The sequence below is a fragment of the Hyla sarda genome, chromosome 1, assembly GCF_029499605.1.
Source record: "Hyla sarda isolate aHylSar1 chromosome 1, aHylSar1.hap1, whole genome shotgun sequence".
NCBI lineage: Eukaryota > Metazoa > Chordata > Amphibia > Anura > Hylidae > Hyla > Hyla sarda.
This window is the reverse complement of record NC_079189.1, coordinates 377,928,068-377,948,974: the sequence shown is the minus strand read 5'-3', so window position 1 is coordinate 377,948,974 and position 20,907 is coordinate 377,928,068. Positions and strand designations below refer to the sequence as shown.

General features: G+C 43.7%; 1 protein-coding gene across 7 annotated transcripts in view; it reads right to left on the bottom strand.

Annotated features, from left to right (window-relative positions):
* The window catches only part of IDNK (IDNK gluconokinase), an 81,988-nt gene that overhangs the window by 40,567 nt on the left and 20,514 nt on the right, over positions 1–20,907 (bottom strand). For 3 of the 7 annotated variants that reach the window (XM_056523955.1, XM_056523946.1, XM_056523906.1), the window contains exon 3: positions 9,427–9,508. The exons of the other annotated variants lie outside the window; for them this stretch is intronic. The gene's annotated coding sequence lies outside the window, so the exon portion shown is untranslated. The remainder of the gene's footprint in view (positions 1–9,426; positions 9,509–20,907) is intronic. 7 annotated transcript variants of the gene reach the window in all.

Below are 20,907 nucleotides of genomic sequence, written 5' to 3'. Positions count from 1 at the left end.
CTAAAATGTGTGTTTCCCCCCAAATTTTTGCAAGGGTTAATAGCAGAAAATACCCCCCAAAATTTGTAACCCCATCTCTTCTGAGTATGGAGGTACCCCATAAGTTGACCTGAAGTGCATTACGGGCGAACTACAATGCTCAGAAGAGAAGGAGTCATATTTGGCTTTTTGAGAGCAAATTTTGCTCGGGGGGGGCATGTCGCATTTAGGAAGCCCCTATGGTGCCAGGACAGCAAAAAAAAATGACATGGCATACCATTTTGGAAACTAGACCCCTCGGGCAACGTAACAAGGGGTTAAGTGAACCTTAATACCCCACAGGTGTTTCACGACTTTTGCATATGTAAAAAAAAAATTTTTTTTTTACCAAAAATGCTTGGTTTAGCAAAAATTTTACATTTTTAAAAAAGGTAATAGCATAAAATACCCCCCAAAATTTGAAGCTCAATTTCTCCCGATTCAGAAAACACCCAATATGGGGACGAAAAGTGCTCTGCTGGCGCACTACAGGTCTCAGAAGAGAAGGAGTCACATTTGGCTTTTTGGAAGCAAATATTGCTCTGGGGGCATGCCGCATTTAGGAAGCACCTATGGTGCCAGGACAGAAAAAAAAATCCACATGGCATACCATTTTGCAAACTAGACCCCTTGGGGAACGTAACAAGGGGTAAAGTGAACCTTAATACCCCACAGGTGTTTCACGACTTTTGCATATGTAAAAAAATATATATTTTTTTACACTAAAATGCTTGTTTTCCCCCAAATTTTACATTTTTACAAGGGATAATAGTAGTAAATACCCCCCAAAATTTGTAACCCCATCTCTTCTGAGTATGGAAATACCCAATAAGTGGACGTGAAGTGCACTGGGGGCGAACTACAATGCTCAGAAGAGAAGGAGCATCATTGAGCTTTTGGAGAGAGAATTTGGCCATGTGCATTTCCAAAGCCCCCCCGTGGTGCCAGAACAGTGGACCCCCCCACATGTGACCCCATTTTTAAAACTACACCCCTCACGGAAGGTAATAAGGTGTGCAGGGAGAATTTACACCCCACTGGCATTTGACGGATCTTTGGAACAGAGGGCTGTGCAAATTAAAAAATTTATTTTTCATTTTCACAGACCCCTGTTTCAAAGATCTGTCAGACACTTTGGGGTGTAAATGCTCACTGTACCCCTTGTTACATTCCGTGAGGGGTGTAGTTTCCAAAATGGGGTCACATGTGGGTATTTATTGTTATGCACTTATGTCAGAACCGCTGTAAAATCAGCCACCCCTGTGCAAATCACCAATTTAGACCTCAAATTTACATGGTGCACTCTCCCTTCTGAGCCTTGTTGTGCGTCCCCAGAACACTTTGCGCCCACATATGGGGTATCTCCGTCCTCAGGAGAAATTGCGTTACAAATTTTGGAGGCTTTTTTTCTTTTACCGCTTGTGAAATTTTAAAGTATGGGGCAACACCAGTATGTTAGTGTACAAAAATGTTTTTTTTTTTTACACTAATATGCTGGTATAGACCCCAACTTTACCTTTTCATAAGGGGTAAAAGGAGAAAAAGCCCCCCAAAATTTGTTAGGCAATTTCTCCCGAGTACGGCGATACCCCATATGTGGCCCTAAACTGTTGCCTTGAAATACGACAGGGCTCCAAAGTGAGAGCGCCATGCGCATTTGAGGCCTAAATTAGGGATTTGCATAGGGGTGGACATAGGGGTATTCTACACCAGTGATTCTCAAACAGGGTGCCTCCAGCTGTTGCTAAACTCCCAGCATGCTTGGACAGTCAATGGCTGTCCGGAAATGCTGGGAGTTTTTGTTTTGCAACAGCTGGAGGCTCCGTTTTGGAAACACTGCTGTAGGATACGTTTTTCATTTTTATTGGGGGGGAAGGGGTGGTGGGGGGGGGCAGTGTACGTGTGTATATGTAGTGTTTTACTCTTTATTTTATGTTGGTGTAGTGTAGTGTTTTTAGGTTACATTCACACTGACGGCGAATTACACTGAGTCTCCCGCTAGGAGTTTGAGCTGCGGCTGCTGCAGCTCAAACTTGAAGCAGGGAACTCACTGTAATCCGCCGCCAGTGTGAATGTAACCTGTACATTCACATGGGAGGGGGGGGCAAAACTACAACTCACAGCATGCACTGACAGAACGTGCATGCTGGGAGTTGTAGTTTTGCAACAGCTGGAGGCACACTGGTTAGAAAATACTGAGTTAGGTAATAGAACCTATTACCTAACTCGGTATTTCCCAACCAGTGTGCCTCCAGCTGTTGCAGAACTACAACTCTCAGCATGTACTGATTGCCAAAGGGAATGCTGGGAGATGTAGTTATGCAACAGCTGGAGGCACGCAAGTACAACTCCCACCATGCCGAGACAGCTATTTGCTGTTCCTGAATGCTGGGAGTTGTAGTTTTGCAAGATTTAGAGGGGTTCAGTATGGAGATCACTGACAGTGGTCTCTAAACTGTGGCCCTCCAGATGTTGCAAAACTACAAATCTCAGCATGCTAAGACAGCAAACTGCTGTCTGGGCATGCTGGGAGTTGTAGTTTTGTAACATCTGGAGGGCTACAGTTTAGAGACCACTGTCAGTGATCTCTAGCCTGAACCCCTCTAAATCTTGCAAAACTACAACTCCCAGCATGCCAACACAGCAAACAGCTGTCAAGGCATGGTGGGAGTTGTAGTTTTGCAACATCTGGAGGGCGACAGTTTAGAGACCACTCTCTAAACTGTCGCCCTGCAGATGTTGCTAGGCAACAGACTCCCGGACACGCGGCGTCATACTCACCTCCACCGCCGCCGTGATCACAGCCGCCGCCGGGTAAGTGATCGCCGCTGCCGCCGCTGCCACCGCCGCCACTACACGGTTCCCCCCGCTGTGCCTGGACACCGATGGGTGGGCATAGCGGGGGGAACCGAACTTTAACCCCCCCGCCCCCAGTCTGCTATTGGTCGGTCGCTCGGCCGATCAATAGCAGGGATAGGAGGGGTGGCAACCCTGCCACCTCACTCCTATCTCTTCAAGGGGGATCGAGGGTGTCTTGGACACCCTCGATCCCCCTTATTTTATCGCGGACCCGCCATTGATGGGCAGGGGGAGAGCGCTCCCCCTGCAAACACCATAGATGCCGTGATCAGAACTGATCACGGCATCTATGGGGTTAATGCTGCCGGGACCGGCGCGATCGCGGCCCCGGCAGCTGCGGTGGGATTCCGGCTGTGATTGACAGCTGAGTCCCACCCGCGATCTCCTGCGCTGCCCGCGGCAGAGCAGGAGATCGCTTGGACGTATGCATACGTCCATTTGCGCGAACGTGTAATTCGCCTGGACGTATGCATACGTCCAATAGCGGGAAGGGGTTAAAGGGGTTATCCAGGAAAGTTAAACAGGCTCCAGAAAGTTAAACAGATTTGTAAATTACTTCTATTAAAAAATCTTAATCCTTTCAGTACTTATGAGCTTCTGAAGTTTAGGTTGTTCTTTTCTGTCTAAGTAATCTCTGATGACACGTGTCTCGGGAACCGCCCAGTTAGGAAGAGGTTTGCTATGGGAATTTGCATCTAAACTGGGCGTTTCCCGAGACAGGTGTCATCAGAGAGCACTTAAACAGAAAAGAACAACCTTAACTTCAGAAGCTCATAAGTACTGAAAGGATTAAGATTTTTTAATAGAAGTAATTTACAAATCTGTTTAACTTTCTGGAACCAGTTGATATATAAAAAAAGTTTTTTCCTGGAATACACCTTTAAAGACTCAGACAATTTTATTTTTATGCTTTCGTTTTTTCCTCCTCCCCTTCAAAAAATCATAACTCTTTTATATTTTCATCCACAGACTAGTATGAGGGCTTGTTTTTTGCGCGACCAGTTGACCGTTGTAATGCCATCACTCACTTTACCATAAAATTTATGGCGCAACCAAAAAAATACTATTTGTGTGGGGAAATTAAAAAGAAAACCGCAATTTTGCAAATTTTGGAAGGTTTTGTTTTCACGCCGTACAATTTATGGTAAAAATGACATGTGTTTTTTATTCTCTGGGTCAATACGATTAAAATGATACCCATGATTATACACTTTTCTATTACTACACCAAAAAGAGAACCATACCACAAATTAAACAGAAAAGTAATAGAATGTACAAAATCAACTTTATTAATACAATTTAGTAATAAAAAATAGATATTAAAATTAAAACAAAAATGGATAGGCACTGGTGGACATACAAAGATATAGGACAATGGTAGGACCCAAATACATCAAAATATACAAGTATAAGGAGTAAATGCCACAGTAGCTGGTAGGATACAAGAGTAATACCTGCCAAAAGTATACAATAAAGGGTGCCAAACCATACCTACACCTGAACCCCAACGATCGTTTCGCTTTTATGCCGCTATTACGCCCCCTGAAGAAGTGGCATAATAGCGAAACGATCGTTTCCGGATCCGCCTCGCGGTTCGTCCGTAATCTTCTATTTTCGGAATACGCAAATGAGGTGCTAACTGGCACTGGCCGGGATAACTGGCACTCTGATGTCAGAGCTGCTGGCCGCAGCCTAGCTCATCAATATTCCTCCCCTCCGCCTCTCCCTCTCCTCCCTGCTCTGTAATGAAGAGAGAGGGGAGGAATATTGATTAGCTGGGTCTGCTCATCAGACCCTCAGGCAGGCTGGGACTAGCAGCGCAGCAATAACACAAACACATGAATGTGTCTGTATTATGCTTGCATGAGGACAGCCTTAGGCTATATTCACACAGGGGAATGCCTGCACGGAAGAGCATGTGGAGAGCATGCCAATGTTAGGACCGCTTGGAAATGCGCCGTCTTGTTGAGTCCACAGAAAGATGTTTTCAGTGTGAAAATTCTGCTATGTGAACAGAGCAGCAGAATCCTATTGAAAGCTGTGGGACTCTGCTGCTGCGGAATTCCTGTGGGGAATTTTGCACGGAAATTCCATCGTGTGAACATAGCCTTATGCTATCTTATATAATCCAGTATTTTTCAGGGCAAGACCACCCCACAAAAAGTATGTGTGATGGAGGCTTTAGGGTGGATTTATATGTGTGTGGACAAATCCACACAAAATCTGCAGGTTGTCCATGGCTTCGTCCACATATTTGTTGCAAGTTTCATATTTTCTATTGCAAATGGTTAATCCTACAAAAAAAAAAAAACACAGGTCAGCTCACCACCAGTGTGAATAGTAGTTGAATCCAGCTCCCAGGAAAAATAATGTATAAAGCGCACAATTTTTATTCATCGTTTAAAAACTAGACACAACAGCTTGATAAAAACCGGGTTTGCCAGTGGAAATGTTGCCTTGTAAAGACACTTGTTCTATGGAATAAAGAACACTTTTTTTTGTGGAGAGATTTCAATTACTGTATTTACATATCAGCCACTGACCAGGGCTGGAAGTTCTGCGTGTACCTGTTTACTTTTTTCTTCGGACTTGTGCTGCAGATAGGGCCCCTGGTAGGTAGACGAATACTACCCATAAGTTAGGATCCCCCGTAAGGACGTAGCTCCCCCTAGGAAATAGGCAGATCCCCCTCCCAATCATCTTGCACCCCCCCCCACCCTTTGTAAAAGTAGGTAGGTAACCCCCTCCCCCCACACAGTAAGTAGGCAGGTCTCCTTTGTGCCAATGTAAAAAAAAACAAGCTGCCTCTTCTCCACTACTGCTGAAAACAACCGGGCCCTTTTTCTTCTCCTCTGCTGTGATGTGGCAAGTAGGTGTGTGTACGATAAGTAAAGGAGCTGGGGGCAATGGCCGCAATCTTCTCTTGACCTCCTGTAGACCACAGGCAGTGAGTGACAGAGAAAGAAGACAATGGCTTCTTGCTTTGTCACAACTGCACAGCAGCCTAGGGCATCAGAAGGCCAGAGACGCCCGCAAGGCCCTGTAATGTCTCAGGTACATTTATGCTTCTTTCAGCTATATGTGCATCTTAACAACATGCATACAGCTGAAAGAAGCATAACACAGTAGAAAAGATGATCGGCACTACTTTTTCCATTCACATAGATCCTCACTACATCCCTGTGGCCAATGACCAAGTGCAGAAAGTGGTGCTCAACTCTCTCTGAGGCAAAAGTCCACAATAATCCAACACAGGAATGGAGAGATGAGGGCAAGAGGGCAACTCTTGCCCTCATGAAAGAGGGCAACTCAGCAGTCTTGCAATTCATCAGTGGCTTTTATTGATACATGCAAAAACCGTGCAGGTGTACAGCAAACAACTCGCCTCACGAGGCGGATGCCAGTGTGTTCCACAAAGGAGCTAGTTTACAATTGTTTCACGCATGTGCGCTTCAAAAGACCATCTCACCCGCCCTGTGTGCATCAGCTAAGTAGCAAAACTTCTCCCGATGTCATACACAGGGGAGGTGCTCCAAGGTAAGTGTATTAAAAACATATAAAAAATTGTTAAAATACAATACAACTGTTACGATTCGGCAGGCTGGAGGTGGATCCTCTGTGCCAGAGAGGGATTGGCGTGGACCGTGTCGGTGGACCGGTTCTAAGTTGCTACTGGTTTTCACCAGAGCCCGCCGCAAAGCGGGATGGTCTTGCAGCGGCGGTAGCAACCAGGTTGTATCCACCGGCAATGGCTCAACCTCTCTGACTGCTGAGATAGGCATGGTACAAGGGATAAGGCAAGAGCAAGGTCGGACGTAGCAGAAGGTCAGGGCAGGCAGCAAGGATCGGAGTCAGGGGCAACGGCAGGAGGTCTGGAACACAGGCTAGGAACACTCAAGGAAAGGCTTTCACTGGCACAATGGCAACAAGATCCGGCAAGAGAGTGCAGGGGAAGTGAGGTAATATAGCCAGGGAGCAGGTGGAAGCTAATTAGGCTGATTGGGCCAGGCACCAATCATTGGTGCACTGGCCCTTTAAATCCTAGAGAGCTGGCGCGCGCGCCCCCTAAGGAGCGGAGCCGCGCGCGCCAGGACGTGACAGCCGGGGACCGGGACAGGTGAGTGACTTGGGATGCGATTCGCGAGCGGGCGCGTCCCGCTATGCGAATCGCATCCCCGCCGGCAATGTCAGTGCAGCGCTCCCGGTCAGCGGGTCTGACCGGGGCGCTGCAGAGAGAGGGATGCCGCGAGCGATCTGGGGAGGAGCAGGGACCCGGAGCGCTCGGCGTAACAACAACATAGACAAGCAATGTTCAAAAGAAAACCCATAAGTCGATCCTGTCTTTCATACCTGCTTTTTCTTGAGCATTAGTTTTTAGGACCCATTTTGCCTCTATTTCTCTCAGTATCTTTAACCCCTTAAGGATTCAGCTTTTTTCCGTTTTTGCATTTTAATTTTTTCCTCAACACCCTCTAAAATTTCTATGTTCTCATCTTCTAACCCCTATAACTTTTTTATTTTTCCACGTACGGGCCGATTTGAGGGCTCATTTTTTGCGCTGTGTTCTGAAGTTTTTATTGGTACCATATTTGTATTGATCTGACTTTTTGATCGCTTTTTATTCATTTTTTCATCATATAAAAAGTAACCAAAAATGCACTATTTGCACTATTACTTTGGAATTTTTTCGCGCGCACGCCATTGACTGTGCAATTTAATTAACAATATATTTTTATAGTTCAGACATTTTTGCACACGGCGATATCACATATGTTTATTTTTATTTACACAGTTTTTTTTTTATGGGAAAAAGGGGGTGATTCAAACTTTAAATGACCTTTGTTAACTTTTTTTTCTCACTTTTTTTTGCAGTGTTATAGCTCCCATAGGGGCTCGATTGCTCAAGCCTGTAGCTCAGGCTTGGAGCAATCAATCCCCGATCGGACGCTGCGGAGAGAGGTAAGGAGACCTCCGCCTGCGTCCCAGCAGATCAGAACATCGCGATTTTATCGCGATGTCCCGATCAGCCCGACTGAGCTGCCGGGAACCGTTTACTTTCATTTTCAGATGCGGCGGTCAACTTTGACCGTCGCGTCTGAAGGGTTAACAGCGCGCGGCACAACTATCGTTAGCAGCCGGGACCGACCCGGTGTGATGCGGGGTCACGGCGTGACCCCGTTTTTTACACCGGGACCGGGCTTAGGGCGTACAGGTACGCCCTAAGTCCTTAAGAGGTTAATGTTATCTCTACCTTTCTCTGGAATTAACCTCTTGGAATTAACCTCTTGGAATTAATTCTCTGGAATTAACCCATGAAGCCGAGCACACTCACGTCGCCTCCATGTGCATTTCTCACATGCTCTATCAGGCAAGGTGACCCCTTCCCGGAACATATAGACTATATATGTTCACGGAAACTGGTATTTACTGCCCGAACTGTACTTCCAATGTATAAGCGACTGCAAATGCAAGTTTTAGCATATACTACATTACTGGTTTTACAGCAGATAAACTCGGTTATTTCTTTAGATGGCCCCATAACTGTATGTTCTTTCCTGCAATGAATTGTGTGCACCACTTTCATCGACCACATTTGAGGTTTCCCTTGGGTGCTGTTTTTTCAAGCCAGTTTTTATTTTTTTCAGAAAAAAAACTTACTTGTAACTAACTCATCTTTTAAGTTTTTAGTTCTTTTAAATGCAACAAAAGGTTTTTGTAATTTAATATTGCCTATCGTAGGATCTCTCTATTAGACTCCAGTTAGATTGAATAGAGTGTTTTATGGGTTTAGCCATAGGGCTAAATTTAAACGTGAAGGCAAACTGGCTATTTTCGTTGGTTTTTGTTTTCCTGCATTTTTTCTGAAGTAGTTTATTTTTATCGGCTTTTTCTGATTTTCTTAAGGACATCTGGGGGGTATTCTCTGCACAGCAGCCGCTGTGTGTGAGGTCCTGGGCCTGAGCAGAAAAATATTTACCAGAACTATTTATTCGGCACAGTCTCAAGTACTAACCGTATGGGATGGCAGTCTTGGTATGTGCAGGGTGGTAGCTTGAGAAATGTAAAAAAGAATTGGAGGCTGTAGTTTTTCTTTCTATAGCCTTATGTGATAATAGTTTCATTTTCTACCACCACCTGCACATCCAAGAACTCCAATTCCTGCATGCTTTGGTTCAGATGTACTACAAAATTGTGGAAATCATCCACCGTTCCGTTCCACAACATGAATATGTCGTCCACATACATGAAGAAGCAATGGACATACTTCAGGTATGGGTTGGACAACGGAAACACATAGTTTTCCTCAAAACATGCTAAGAACAAGTTTGCGAGGGCACATATAGAGAAAAAAACAGACATGGCCGCTCATCTACAACATGCACCTTGATCTAAGGCTTCTCAGCAAAATTTATTAAACTAATGTGACGGAGCTACCCATCGCAGTACCCTCCTTTTGGCTGAACCATTGATTTCCGAATTTGAAAACGTTATTCTCTAAAATAAATAACAGGGCATCACAAACTTAATAAAGTCCGTGCATAACTGTACCTCGCATAACTGGCGGCTCTGGCCTTCTGATGCTGTAGGCTGCTGTGCAGTTGAGCTAACTGCATTGGCGATATGTCCACCCCTGAATAAACATATCAAGTGAAAACATTATGGAGAAAAGCTCAATGGACAAAATAAGAAAGCATTATTTTTAAAAGGATGAACCTGGAATAAGGAAAGAACAAGCCATGATTTTTGCCATAGAAAATGTGGCTAAAAGGTGTACAGGTGTAAGTAGATCCCGGGAAGTACTGTAGTTGGCCTGTTATCCAGGTTGATATGGTTACGTTACATACAGCTCTGTAATCTGGGAAAACAGCCAACTTATTCTTTCAGACAGTAAGGGTTTAGTTATTCATGTCTTAACACAGAATTAAATTTTAGAGAAATGAAAATATAACCTAACAGGGCAAGAGGTTACATTAAAGGCTAAATATAGTACAAGGCATAAAAACCACAGTGGTTATCATACCTTACATTTCAGCCTTTATTCTAGGTAAGTAGATTTGCCTGCGGGTGTACTACAGGTGATGGCTTAGGCTTTGTTTTGTGTAAATACAGTACTACATTGTGGCATTCAGCTTCACTGTGTAACCACTGTAGGACCAAGCCATATTTGGCTTTCAGAGCCACTCAAAATTGTTTGGTTTTCTGTTGGCATTCTGGAGTTCATTATAGAACCAATAGTGTTTTTTCACTGTCCAAGCAATTGTATTGTTTGTTTGTTTACTTTTATACTCACTATTAGGGTAGGTTTCTTTTAGTATTTTAGCATTTAACCTTTATGAATTTCATTTGGGCTGGGGCATGTGCATAAGAAAGATTACACCATGCACGTGGAAGCCTTAGGTTGAATGGAGCTCTGCCAGTTTGAGACTCTGCTCTTTCTACACTTTCATATTGCATCCAAATGCAGTATTTTAAAATGTTATTCCATTTTGTCTTTTTTTTTTTTTTTACTGTAGCAATAACTGAATTTGTTTATTTTTTCTTCATGGATGATGATGTTTTTTTCATGACTTATTACAACATTTATAAATCAATCTGAAATGCGTCAGAGTTTTAGAGAAATCATAATTTAACATTGGCTATTTATGGGGTAAAAAGTTACATTGGGTGGTCCTAGCAGAGCTTGAGTGATAGGTATCTCCATATTTGGGTATAAGAAGAGACCTGTCAACAAAACCCAGTGGGGCAGGGAGAAGCTGTCAAGGACTGCCCATGAGACTGTTTGTCCCATTCCCAATTCTCAACCCAAAAAAGGGGCATGGCCGCCTGGGAAAAGGGGCATGGCTACTGAAAAGTAATGTCTGTTTTTGTATTTTTCTGTCTTGGGGTCTGTTCAAACACTAGTTTTTATGTCTGAGCAGTTTCTGTGCTGATTCTTCCCAGGGTTGGGAGAGTTAATGCTATCAGCCTATGATAGCTCAGGTGTGGCTTTATAACCCAAGCTCTATTGGAACTCTGTGCTGGTGATTAGTTCTAGTTTTGACTAAGACTGTTTTAGTCTGTCTGTTTATATCTGTTTTAACCATGGTTGTTATGCGTTTATGATAGATTTTAGTCTGCTTGGTTTTAAGTACATCTGTCAGTTGTTGGGATTATGTATGTCTGTTCTGCTTCAACCTTGTGATCTTAGGCTGTGTTCACACTGTGAGTCTTGCTTGTACCCGTGCTCTGTATTTAGTATTCCTGTTTAGAGTCCTGACCCATATTCCTCCATGTTATGGAGTTTGGTTTTGTAATATTCCTGTTTGTTATCCTGATCCGTATTCCTCTATGTTCTGGAGTTTGGTTTTGTGGTTCCTGTATTCCTCCATGTTATGGAGTTTGGCTTTTTCTTGTATCCGCTTTTATAGAGTTCATGATTGCTGACCTTAAGTCTTTTAGTACATGCACTGATCATAGTGTACAAGATTACTGATCCAGAGTGTCCTCTGTACATTACCATTGGTCTATAGTGTTCTCTGTACTTTATCACTGGTCTGTGTCCTCTGCACTAGTATCTGTTTATATATGTTTAGTGTTCAGCGTCCAGTGTGAACAGTGTTCTGTGTTTCCTGACCTGTTTACTGTTTTACATTCAGTTCATCTGTTCATCTCCTGAATCTCCTGGTTTCTGCTGTATACTTATTCCATATTTAGTCTTGTTCATTTATTCATATCTGCCGTTTACATTGATTCCAGTTTCTGATCTGTATGTTAGTACGCTATATCCTGCCCTGTTTGTTTATTTATATCCTGTCTGGTCTGGTTTATCTGGTTGTTTGGTTGTTTTCCCATTATGTTTCTGACCTGTTCCTGACTATGCTGAGTATTATTTGTGTACCTTTATGCCCAATGCACTTTAGCTCTGGAAGGGACCAGCACTGCGGTTGTCGATCCGCTGTTTAGGGCATATGGGCAAGTTGGCAGGGACAATGTTTCTAGGGACAGCTTAGGGCTCATTCTCCCTGTCAACCCTGTCAGTCATGATAAACTAAACATATTTACTAAGGTTTACACAGAAAATTTGGTGGATTTGAGCTGAGGAAAACCCACAGATCAGAGCATGCGTAAAAAAAAAAAAAAGCAAAATGTAGGGAAAAGTGCAAAATGTAAGGAAACCTTTGTAAATACTGTGATTTTTTTTTAAAGGGAATTAAAATCCACAAAGAAAACTACACTCCATTCTTAGTAAATCAAGGCCATTGTGTATCAAGTGTACATCTATTTATATAATAGAAGAATAGAAACAAAACTCAGAAACCAGTGTAACTACACTAGAAAACCCCTCCCTCTCAACTTTCTAATGCTCATGTGCCCACAGAGATCAGCAGGTAAATTGGAAGAAACATGCTATGAAAACTTATTGATAATCTGCCCACCTTCTCTCATCTTATTGATCTACAAGATCTTGTGTGAGTTTTCTAAGCTACAATACAATAGATTTAGTCTGCTAGCCAGCATTTGTCTTGGTAATCAGTTGTATTACCTCCTGTGTATTTTTGGGTACTGGATTAATCTTGCAGGCTTCTCAGCACTTTTCATAAGGAATGTTAATGTAGCATCACTCTGGATTTATTTTAAAATCATCATTATAAAATCTCTAAGCAGAGGCAGACTGACAACACTCAGGGCCCCTGGACCAAATAAAGCAAGGGCCCCCTGTGAGACTCCACCCTTGGCCAGACCTCTGTCATCCCACCTAAATCCCTCCTCATGCCCCACCCATTCACACAAAGTAAAATCAAATTATATGAAACACGTTAACGTAGGTAACATTTTCCACAACCAGTTTCCAAGGAAGAAATATATACCACCACACAATAACTAGATAATACCACCATACTGTACTGAATAAAAACACTATTCACAGACCAGTACTCCCCCATACAGTGCCCATATAGTGGTAGACACCATCTGTACACAGGATCTGTATACCATATAAGTGATTATAAACAGGACCATATAGAGGTAGTTACCAGCTGTACGCAGATCTGTATACCATATAAGTGACTATATACAGGACCATATAGAAGTAGATACCTGCTGTACGCAGATCTGTTTACCATGTAAGTGATGGTATACAGGGCCATATAGAGGTAGATACCAGCTGTACACAGGATCTGTTTACCATATGATTGATGATATAGAGAGCCATTTGAAGGTAGATACCAGCTGAACACAGGATCTGTATACAATATATGTGATTATATACAGGACCATACAGAGGTAGAAACCAGCTGTGCACAGGATCTGTATACCATATAAGTGATTATATACAGGACTATATAGAGGTAGATGCCATCTGTACACAGGATATATACACCATATAAGTGATTACAGCTACATCTAGGGACCTCACAGACGTCTTTTCTGGTCAGCGGCATCCTCTTTCCTTTTCTTCTCTGTCCGGATCAGACCGCCATGACAAGTTCTTCCATCCAAAACTCATCTCTTAACATCTGCAGGACAAACATGTTAGACTCTGCATTTTTCCAGTGCTGTCCCCTCCTCCACGCAATTTCCCCATTTATAGGCCTTGAACTGTTATAATGCCCTCCTTGGTTTCCAGCACAGAAAAGGGCAGGTAGGTAGGTAGTCAGGTAGGTAGCTAACTATGTAGTTAGGTAGCCATATATGTAGATGGGTAGCTATCGAAGGAAAACAGCAGCACTCGCAAGTTGCAGGTGAATAGTGTGTGGCTTTATTCACAAAGCATCAATAGTAGCGACGTTTCAGCCTTCTCTCAAGTGCTTTGTCAAGCAATGGTAAGTACACAGTGCTGGATATATATACATATCAGATGTGATACAATTAGTGACATAATCAATGACGTAGTGTACAAAATAGACAGCAAGCAACGTGTCAATTATGATCATAGGCGTGCAGGCACAAATATAAACACCGCATATACATCAGGTGTCAGGCGCCTATGAACTCGATCAAATAGTGCAAAACAAACATAATTGCTGTACATAAAAAGTCAAAACAATAAGTGCTATTAAGCGCGGTTAGTGTACCTTCCGGTGGGGAGGAGGAGTCCCGGCACATGCGTCACACGCCGGAACCTGTGGAGACACTGTGTGGGATACGGTGCACAAAGTGTTCGCACCACTTCCGGTGCAGGGCGGGGGTGACGCAGGTAAACAATAACGCATGATACCACATGCGCATGCGTCCTATTGGCTCGATGGAGAATGCGCCATCTTGGGTCCTGGCAACCCCGTACTCTTGATCCTGCGCGAGCTTTTGTACTGCCCAACGCTAGTTATACTAGCACATCGTGGGGGTGGGGAAGTACCCATGTAGAGGGGCGGTCGTCACAGAACGGTATCCATTCTTATAGACTTACCCGATTCACTGTCAATCCCTGGTGGTTGCCCATCTGGGTGACAGTATACCGGTCCGCTCACTGTTTCTGGGTCTTCCGGGCATCCACCTACCCATCTTTGTATTTGGCTGTACGCTTGCTCGTATCTGTAGCGGTGGGGTGCTCAGTGCCCAGATGTGCAAACCGTGGTGATGTGTGAAAAAAGGTGTCACCCAACAGTGTTCCTCATGTCCAGCGTGCTCCTCCATGTGTCGCTCTCCACCTCCACCTAGGGAAAGGTAAAAGAAGAAGAAGATAAATACACACATAATAAAAAAGTATTTCATCCTACATCAGCAGCTATCGGGGTATTCCGTAGCATACATTACATTGGAGACATACATAGTCAAAGGTTACAAATTTTATGACTGATTTTATATTCAGTATTGAGACCTGCTGGTTTCAAAGTGTTCAAAGTGTAAATCCATCTAAGTTCCCTTCTTTTTAGTAGACTCACACGGTCGCCGCCTTTCTTGAGGGGCGGTATGTGGTCAATTAACATGAACCGTAAGTCCTTTTCGGTACACCCTAAATCATCAAAGTGTTTCGCGACAGGGAGGTCCTGTAATTTTTTTCTGATTGTGTACCAGTGGTGATTAATTCTGGTCTTAAAATCCCAAGTGGTCTCCCCTATGTAAAGTAATCTGCAGGGACACCAAAGGGCATAGATTATATAGCTGGAATTACAAGTTAAATAGTATTTTATTGGGAATTCCTGTCCAGTGGTGGGATGAACAAATTTTTTGCCCTTGTGAATTAGGGGGCAATTTATGCACGACCTGCATGGGAATGAGCAAGGATTGGCACTGGTGATAAAGCCCTGGATAGGGCCCCGTGGTGACACATCCGCTTTTACCAGGCGATCTCTAAGATTGCCTGGTCTGCGATATGACATAAGGGGCGGGGTCTTGAATTCAGTAACTTTCTCATAGCCGTCTCGCAGGATGTGCCAGTGTCTCCTAAATATACCTGCCACTCTCCCCGAGACGCCTGAGAAAGTGGAGACGACAACTTCCTCGTCTGGTCCGGCACTAATATTCAACTCCAGGACTTCCATACATTTTTGAATACCATTCATTCTAACATTAAATTCACACTTACATGTTCACCCACAGCGGTCCAATTTTTGGACACACTTGTGAGCATTGATGGTTTCTGTTTAGTTACTGACCTGTACGTGAAATCGACAGACAGTAACTCAATTTTGAGGAACGACAGTCAACACCCCAGACACATGCTCAATTCATTGCCCACAAGTCAAATGCTGAGAGCGAAGAGGATAATCACTTCCAAAGACAAGTTGGGGCCAGCTCTTAATAAGATGGCGTCCAACTTTGCGGAACGTGGTTATCCTCACAATTTAATAGACCAATGCAAGAACAAAATTTTACACATGGACACCGATACGGTTGATACCTCTCAACAGAGAGATGTACTCCCCCGCATTGCTTTTGTCTCCACTTTCTCAGGCGTCTCGGGGAGAGTGGCAGGTATATTTAGGAGACACTGGCACATCCTGCGAGACGGCTATGAGAAAGTTACTGAATTCAAGACCCCGCCCCTTATGTCATATCGCAGACCAGGCAATCTTAGAGATTGCCTGGTAAAAGCGGATGTGTCACCACGGGGCCCTATCCAGGGCTTTATCACCAGTGCCAATCCTGGCTCATTCCCATGCAGGTCGTGCATAAATTGCCCCCTAATGCACAAGGGCAAAAAATGTGTTTATCCCACCACTGGGCAGGAATTCCCAATAAAATACTATTTAACTTGTAATTCCAGCTATATAATCTATGCCCTTTGGTGTCCCTGCAGATTACTTTACATAGGGGAGACCACTTGGGATTTTAAGACCAGAATTAATCACCACCGGTACACGATCAGAAAAACATTACAGGACCTCCCTGTCGCGAAACACTTTGATGATTTAGGGCATACCGAAAAGGACTTACGGTTCATGTTAATTGACCACATACCGCCCCTCAAGAAAGGCGGCGACCGTGTGAGTCTACTAAAAAGAAGGGAACTTAGATGGATTTACACTTTGAACACTTTGAAACCAGCAGGTCTCAATACTGAATATAAAATCAGTCATAAAATTTGTAACCCTTGACTATGTATGTCTCCAATGTAATGTATGCTACGGAATACCCCGATAGCTGCTGATGTAGGATGAAGTACTTTTTTATTATGTGTGTATTTATCTTCTTCTTCTTTTACCTTTCCCTAGGTGGAAGTGGAGAGCGACACATGGAGGAGCACGCTGGACATGAGGAACACTGTTGGGTGACACCTTTTTCACACATCACCACGGTTTGCACATCTGGGCACTAAGCACCCCACCGCTACAGATACGAGCAAGCGTACAGCCAAATACAAAGATGGGTAGGTGGATGCCCGGAAGACCCAGAAACAGTGAGCGGACCGGTATACTGTCACCCAGATGGGCAACCACCAGGGATTGACAGTGAATCGGGTAAGTCTATAAGAATGGATACCGTTCTGTGACGACCGCCCCTCTACATGGGTACTTCTCCACCCCCACGATGTGCTAGTATAACTAGCGTTGGGCAGTACAAAAGCTCGCGCAGGATCAAGAGTACGGGGTTGCCAGGACCCAAGGTGGCGCATTCTCCATCGAGCCAATAGGACGCATGCGCATGTGGTATCATGCGTTATTGTTTACCTGCGTCACCCCCGCCCTGCACCGGAAGTGGTGCGAACGCTGTGTGCACCGTATCCCACACAGTGTCTCCACAGGTTCCGGCGTGTGACGCATGTGCCGGGACTCCTCCTCCCCACCGGAAGGTACACTGACCACGCTTAATAGCACTTATTGTTTGGACTTTGTATTTACAGCAATTATGTTTGTTTTGCACTATTTGATCAAGTTCATAGGCACCGGACACCTGATGTATATGCAGTGTTTATATTTGTGCCTGCACGCCTATGATCATAATTGACACGTTGCTTGCTGTCTATTTTGTAAACACACTACGTCATTGATTATGTCACTAATTGTATCACACCTGATATGTATATATATCCAGCACTGTGTACTTACCATTGCTTGACAAAGGCCTTGAGAGAAGGCTGAAACGTCGCTACTGTTGATGCTTTGTGAATAAAGCCACACACTATTCACCTGCAACTTGCGAGTGCTGCTGTTTTCCTTCAATATTTATCTGGGACTTGGGACCAAGTCAACCAGCAAGCACCATCTCGCACACCGTAGTGCTGCCCATTTCTTTCTACTATAGATGGGTAGCTAGCTAGGTAGTAAGCTAGCCAGGTATATAGGTAGGTATTTAATTAGGTATGTCAGTATCCAGGTAGCTAGCTAGGTAGTTAGGTAGCCAGATAAGTAGGTAGACAGTCAGGTACATAGGTAGGTAGTTAGGTTGTTACATAGCTAGATAGGTGGGCCAGGTAGTTAGGCAGCCAGGTAGGTGGGCCAGGTAGTTTGGCAGCCAGGTATGTGGGCCAGGTAGTTAGGCAGCCAGGTATGTGGGCCAGGTAGGTAGGCAGCCAGGTATGTGGGCCAGATAGTTAGGCAGCTATGTATACGGCCCAGGTAATTAGGCAGCCCGGTGTGTGGGCCAGGTAGTTAGGCAGCCAGGTATGTGGGGGCAGCCAGGTATGTGGGGCCCCCTTCCCTATGTACCAAGTTAAAAATAAAAAAAAAGGGATACTCACCTGTCCCACGAAGCAATCTCCTCAACTCTAGCGCTGGTCGCGTTCTTCAGCCTCTAGTGTGCAGGTGCTGAAATGAAGCCGAGTAATGATATCGACACCTGCACGGCGTGGTGGGGGCGAAGGTCATGTCTCCACAGCAAAATCGCAGGATCATGATCAGCTAAGAGGACAGCCGGAGCTCACTTAACCTGCTTCTTGATATCTGATCGGTGCTCCAAATGTGCACCAAGTGGAGTGTAAGTAACACTGTGCTATAGCATTGTTCAGTGATTGCAGGTATAAGCCTCCTACAGGGACTAAAAAATATAGTTACAAAAAGTTTAAAAAAAGTTAATGAATGTATATAAGCCCCTTCCCTAGTAAAAGTTTAAATCAACCCCCTTTTCCCATTTTTCAAATGAGGTTATGTAACAAAAATAAACATAAACATGTCTGGTATTGCCACATGTTGAAATTTCTAATCTTTTAAAATGTAATGCTAATAAAAACCACACAGTGAATAACGTAAGTGTAAAAAAAAAAAGACAAAGTCCAGAATTGCTATTATTTGGTTACTTCATATACCAAAAAAAATTAGCAAAAAGCAATCAGAATTTCCCATCATAAAAAAAAGGCACAGATAAAAACTACAGTTCAAAAAATGCTTCCAAAAATTAAAAAATTAGCTGTCACATGGCCCCATATACAGAAAAATAAATGTGTTATAGGGAACATAAATTGGGTTTTCTTGTTATCGTGTTGACCTACAGAATGAAGATAACATGATAACATACTTTTTAACTGTAAAGTGCACTGAGTAGAAACACAAACTCCCAAAGGTTGCAAAATTGCATTTTTTACAGCTTTTTTGGCCTGTAGGTTTTGTGGTAAAATGATGGATGTCATTCAATAGTCATGCAAAAAACTATCCCTCTAATGGTGAAAATTTGATATTATTTTATTTGCCTGCAAATTAGCATTGCATAAATGGCACACCCAACATGCCAATCAATAAAGAACTACAAATAGACAGGAGTCTGAAGCCATTGAAACATTGGAGAGTTTATTGTTGGAAAATGAGCATGACCATCTACAAGCAGTGGCACCTTTAACAACATTAAGGCTCCTTTCACATTAGAGCATTCACCTGTTATTAAACATCAGTTTTCTGTGTAAAAACGCATGTATAATAATGGATGAAATAACGGGTGCTAACGGCTGAATAAATATTCATCTGTTAAGACCAGTTATAACATCCCTCCTGTATGGCCATTTTAACACCTCTGCCTACAGACTCCCACAGCCGGGACTACTACTACTCCCACCATGGAACAGATTTCTATCCATGATGGGAGTGGTAGTTCCCCAGCTGCGGGAGTCTGCGGGGGTACATTAGTGTTTGTACTACAACTTCCATCACTTCCATCATGGAACAGACTCTGTTCCATGATGGAGGTTGTAGTACAGGGGCTGAGGGATTGATCGCAACGGGTCTCAACGGGCGACATGCTGTGCTCCCCTGCGATGTACGATGTATTTACTTTCATTTTTAAATTCCCTGCTGGGAGCCCTGAATGGCCAGTACTGAGGAGCCATTCAGGGTTCCCGGTGGGGTTTTCAAATAGAAGCGCTGCTGTGGGGAAAGATGTATAGAATTGCGGGGGGGGGGGGGGATATATATCTTGCCCCCACAGCTCTTCTATATATCTTGCCCCCTGCAGCGCATTTATATATGTTCCCCTGCAGTGCATTTATATATGTTCCCCTCCACAGCGCAGTTATATATGTTCCCCCGCATCGCATTTATACATGTTCCATCCGCAGCGCTATCATAAGGCCCGGCAGCACAATGAACGAAAAGTATTCTACAGCAGCGCATCTGGCCGGCGCGATGTGCTGCTGAAAGAATACTTGTCATTCATAGCGCTGCAGCGGCATCTGTATATAGATGCGCTGCAGGGGTCAGACATATATCCATATGTCTGGCCCCCACAGAGCTTCTATAATCAAATGCCTTGGCAGCGATATGAATGAAAAGTATTCTACAGCAGCACATCGCGCCGGCCAGATGCGCTGCTGTAGAATACTTTTCATTCATAGTGCTGCCAATCATTTGATTATAGAAGCACTGTGGGGGCCAAACATATTGATATAAGGATACTGTTCTAAAAATTAACGATCTCACAGTGACTGACTGACACAACTTCACTTATGAGTTTGGATGTAGAAAGTTTATACACCAATATTCAGCACAATTTGGGAATTAAGGCAGTCACTAGTTTTCTCAACACGAAAAGAACATCGGCACAATTCTTGGCACAAATCACTCGGCACAATTCTTTTGTGGTTCAATTACTAAACTTTATACTTACACATAACTTTTTTTCTCTTTGGCGGTGACCTCTATCGTCAGATAAGAGGCACCGCCTTGGGGACCACCTGTGCACCTTCTTACGTTAATTAATTTTTGGGGTGGTGGGAGCACAATTTTGTTTTTGGTGATGATGATTTTTCTGTTTACACTGAGCACAAGTAGGGGGTAAAACAATCAATTTCTTGGACCTCTCCATATACATTGAAGAGTACAACTGGATACAAACCAACATCTACCAGAAACCCACTGCTACTAATAGCTTTCTTCACTGAGATAGTTGTCATACCGGCTCATTAAAGAAAAATATACCTATCGGCTAGTATCTCCGAGCTAGGAGAAACTGCCCTGATGATTCACCCTTCAAGCAAGAATGTAACCAGTTGATGTCCAGATTTGTTCAGAGGGATTATCCTAAAAAACATCTGAGATTTGCCTTCACCAGAGCATCTAGGAGCAACAGTACTGATCTATTGTCATCCAACCATTCAGATATACAGCCTGATAACATCATTAGATGTATCGGTATCTTATGACGCATACGCTACTCAAATTATGCAAATTTTACAGAGATGCTGGC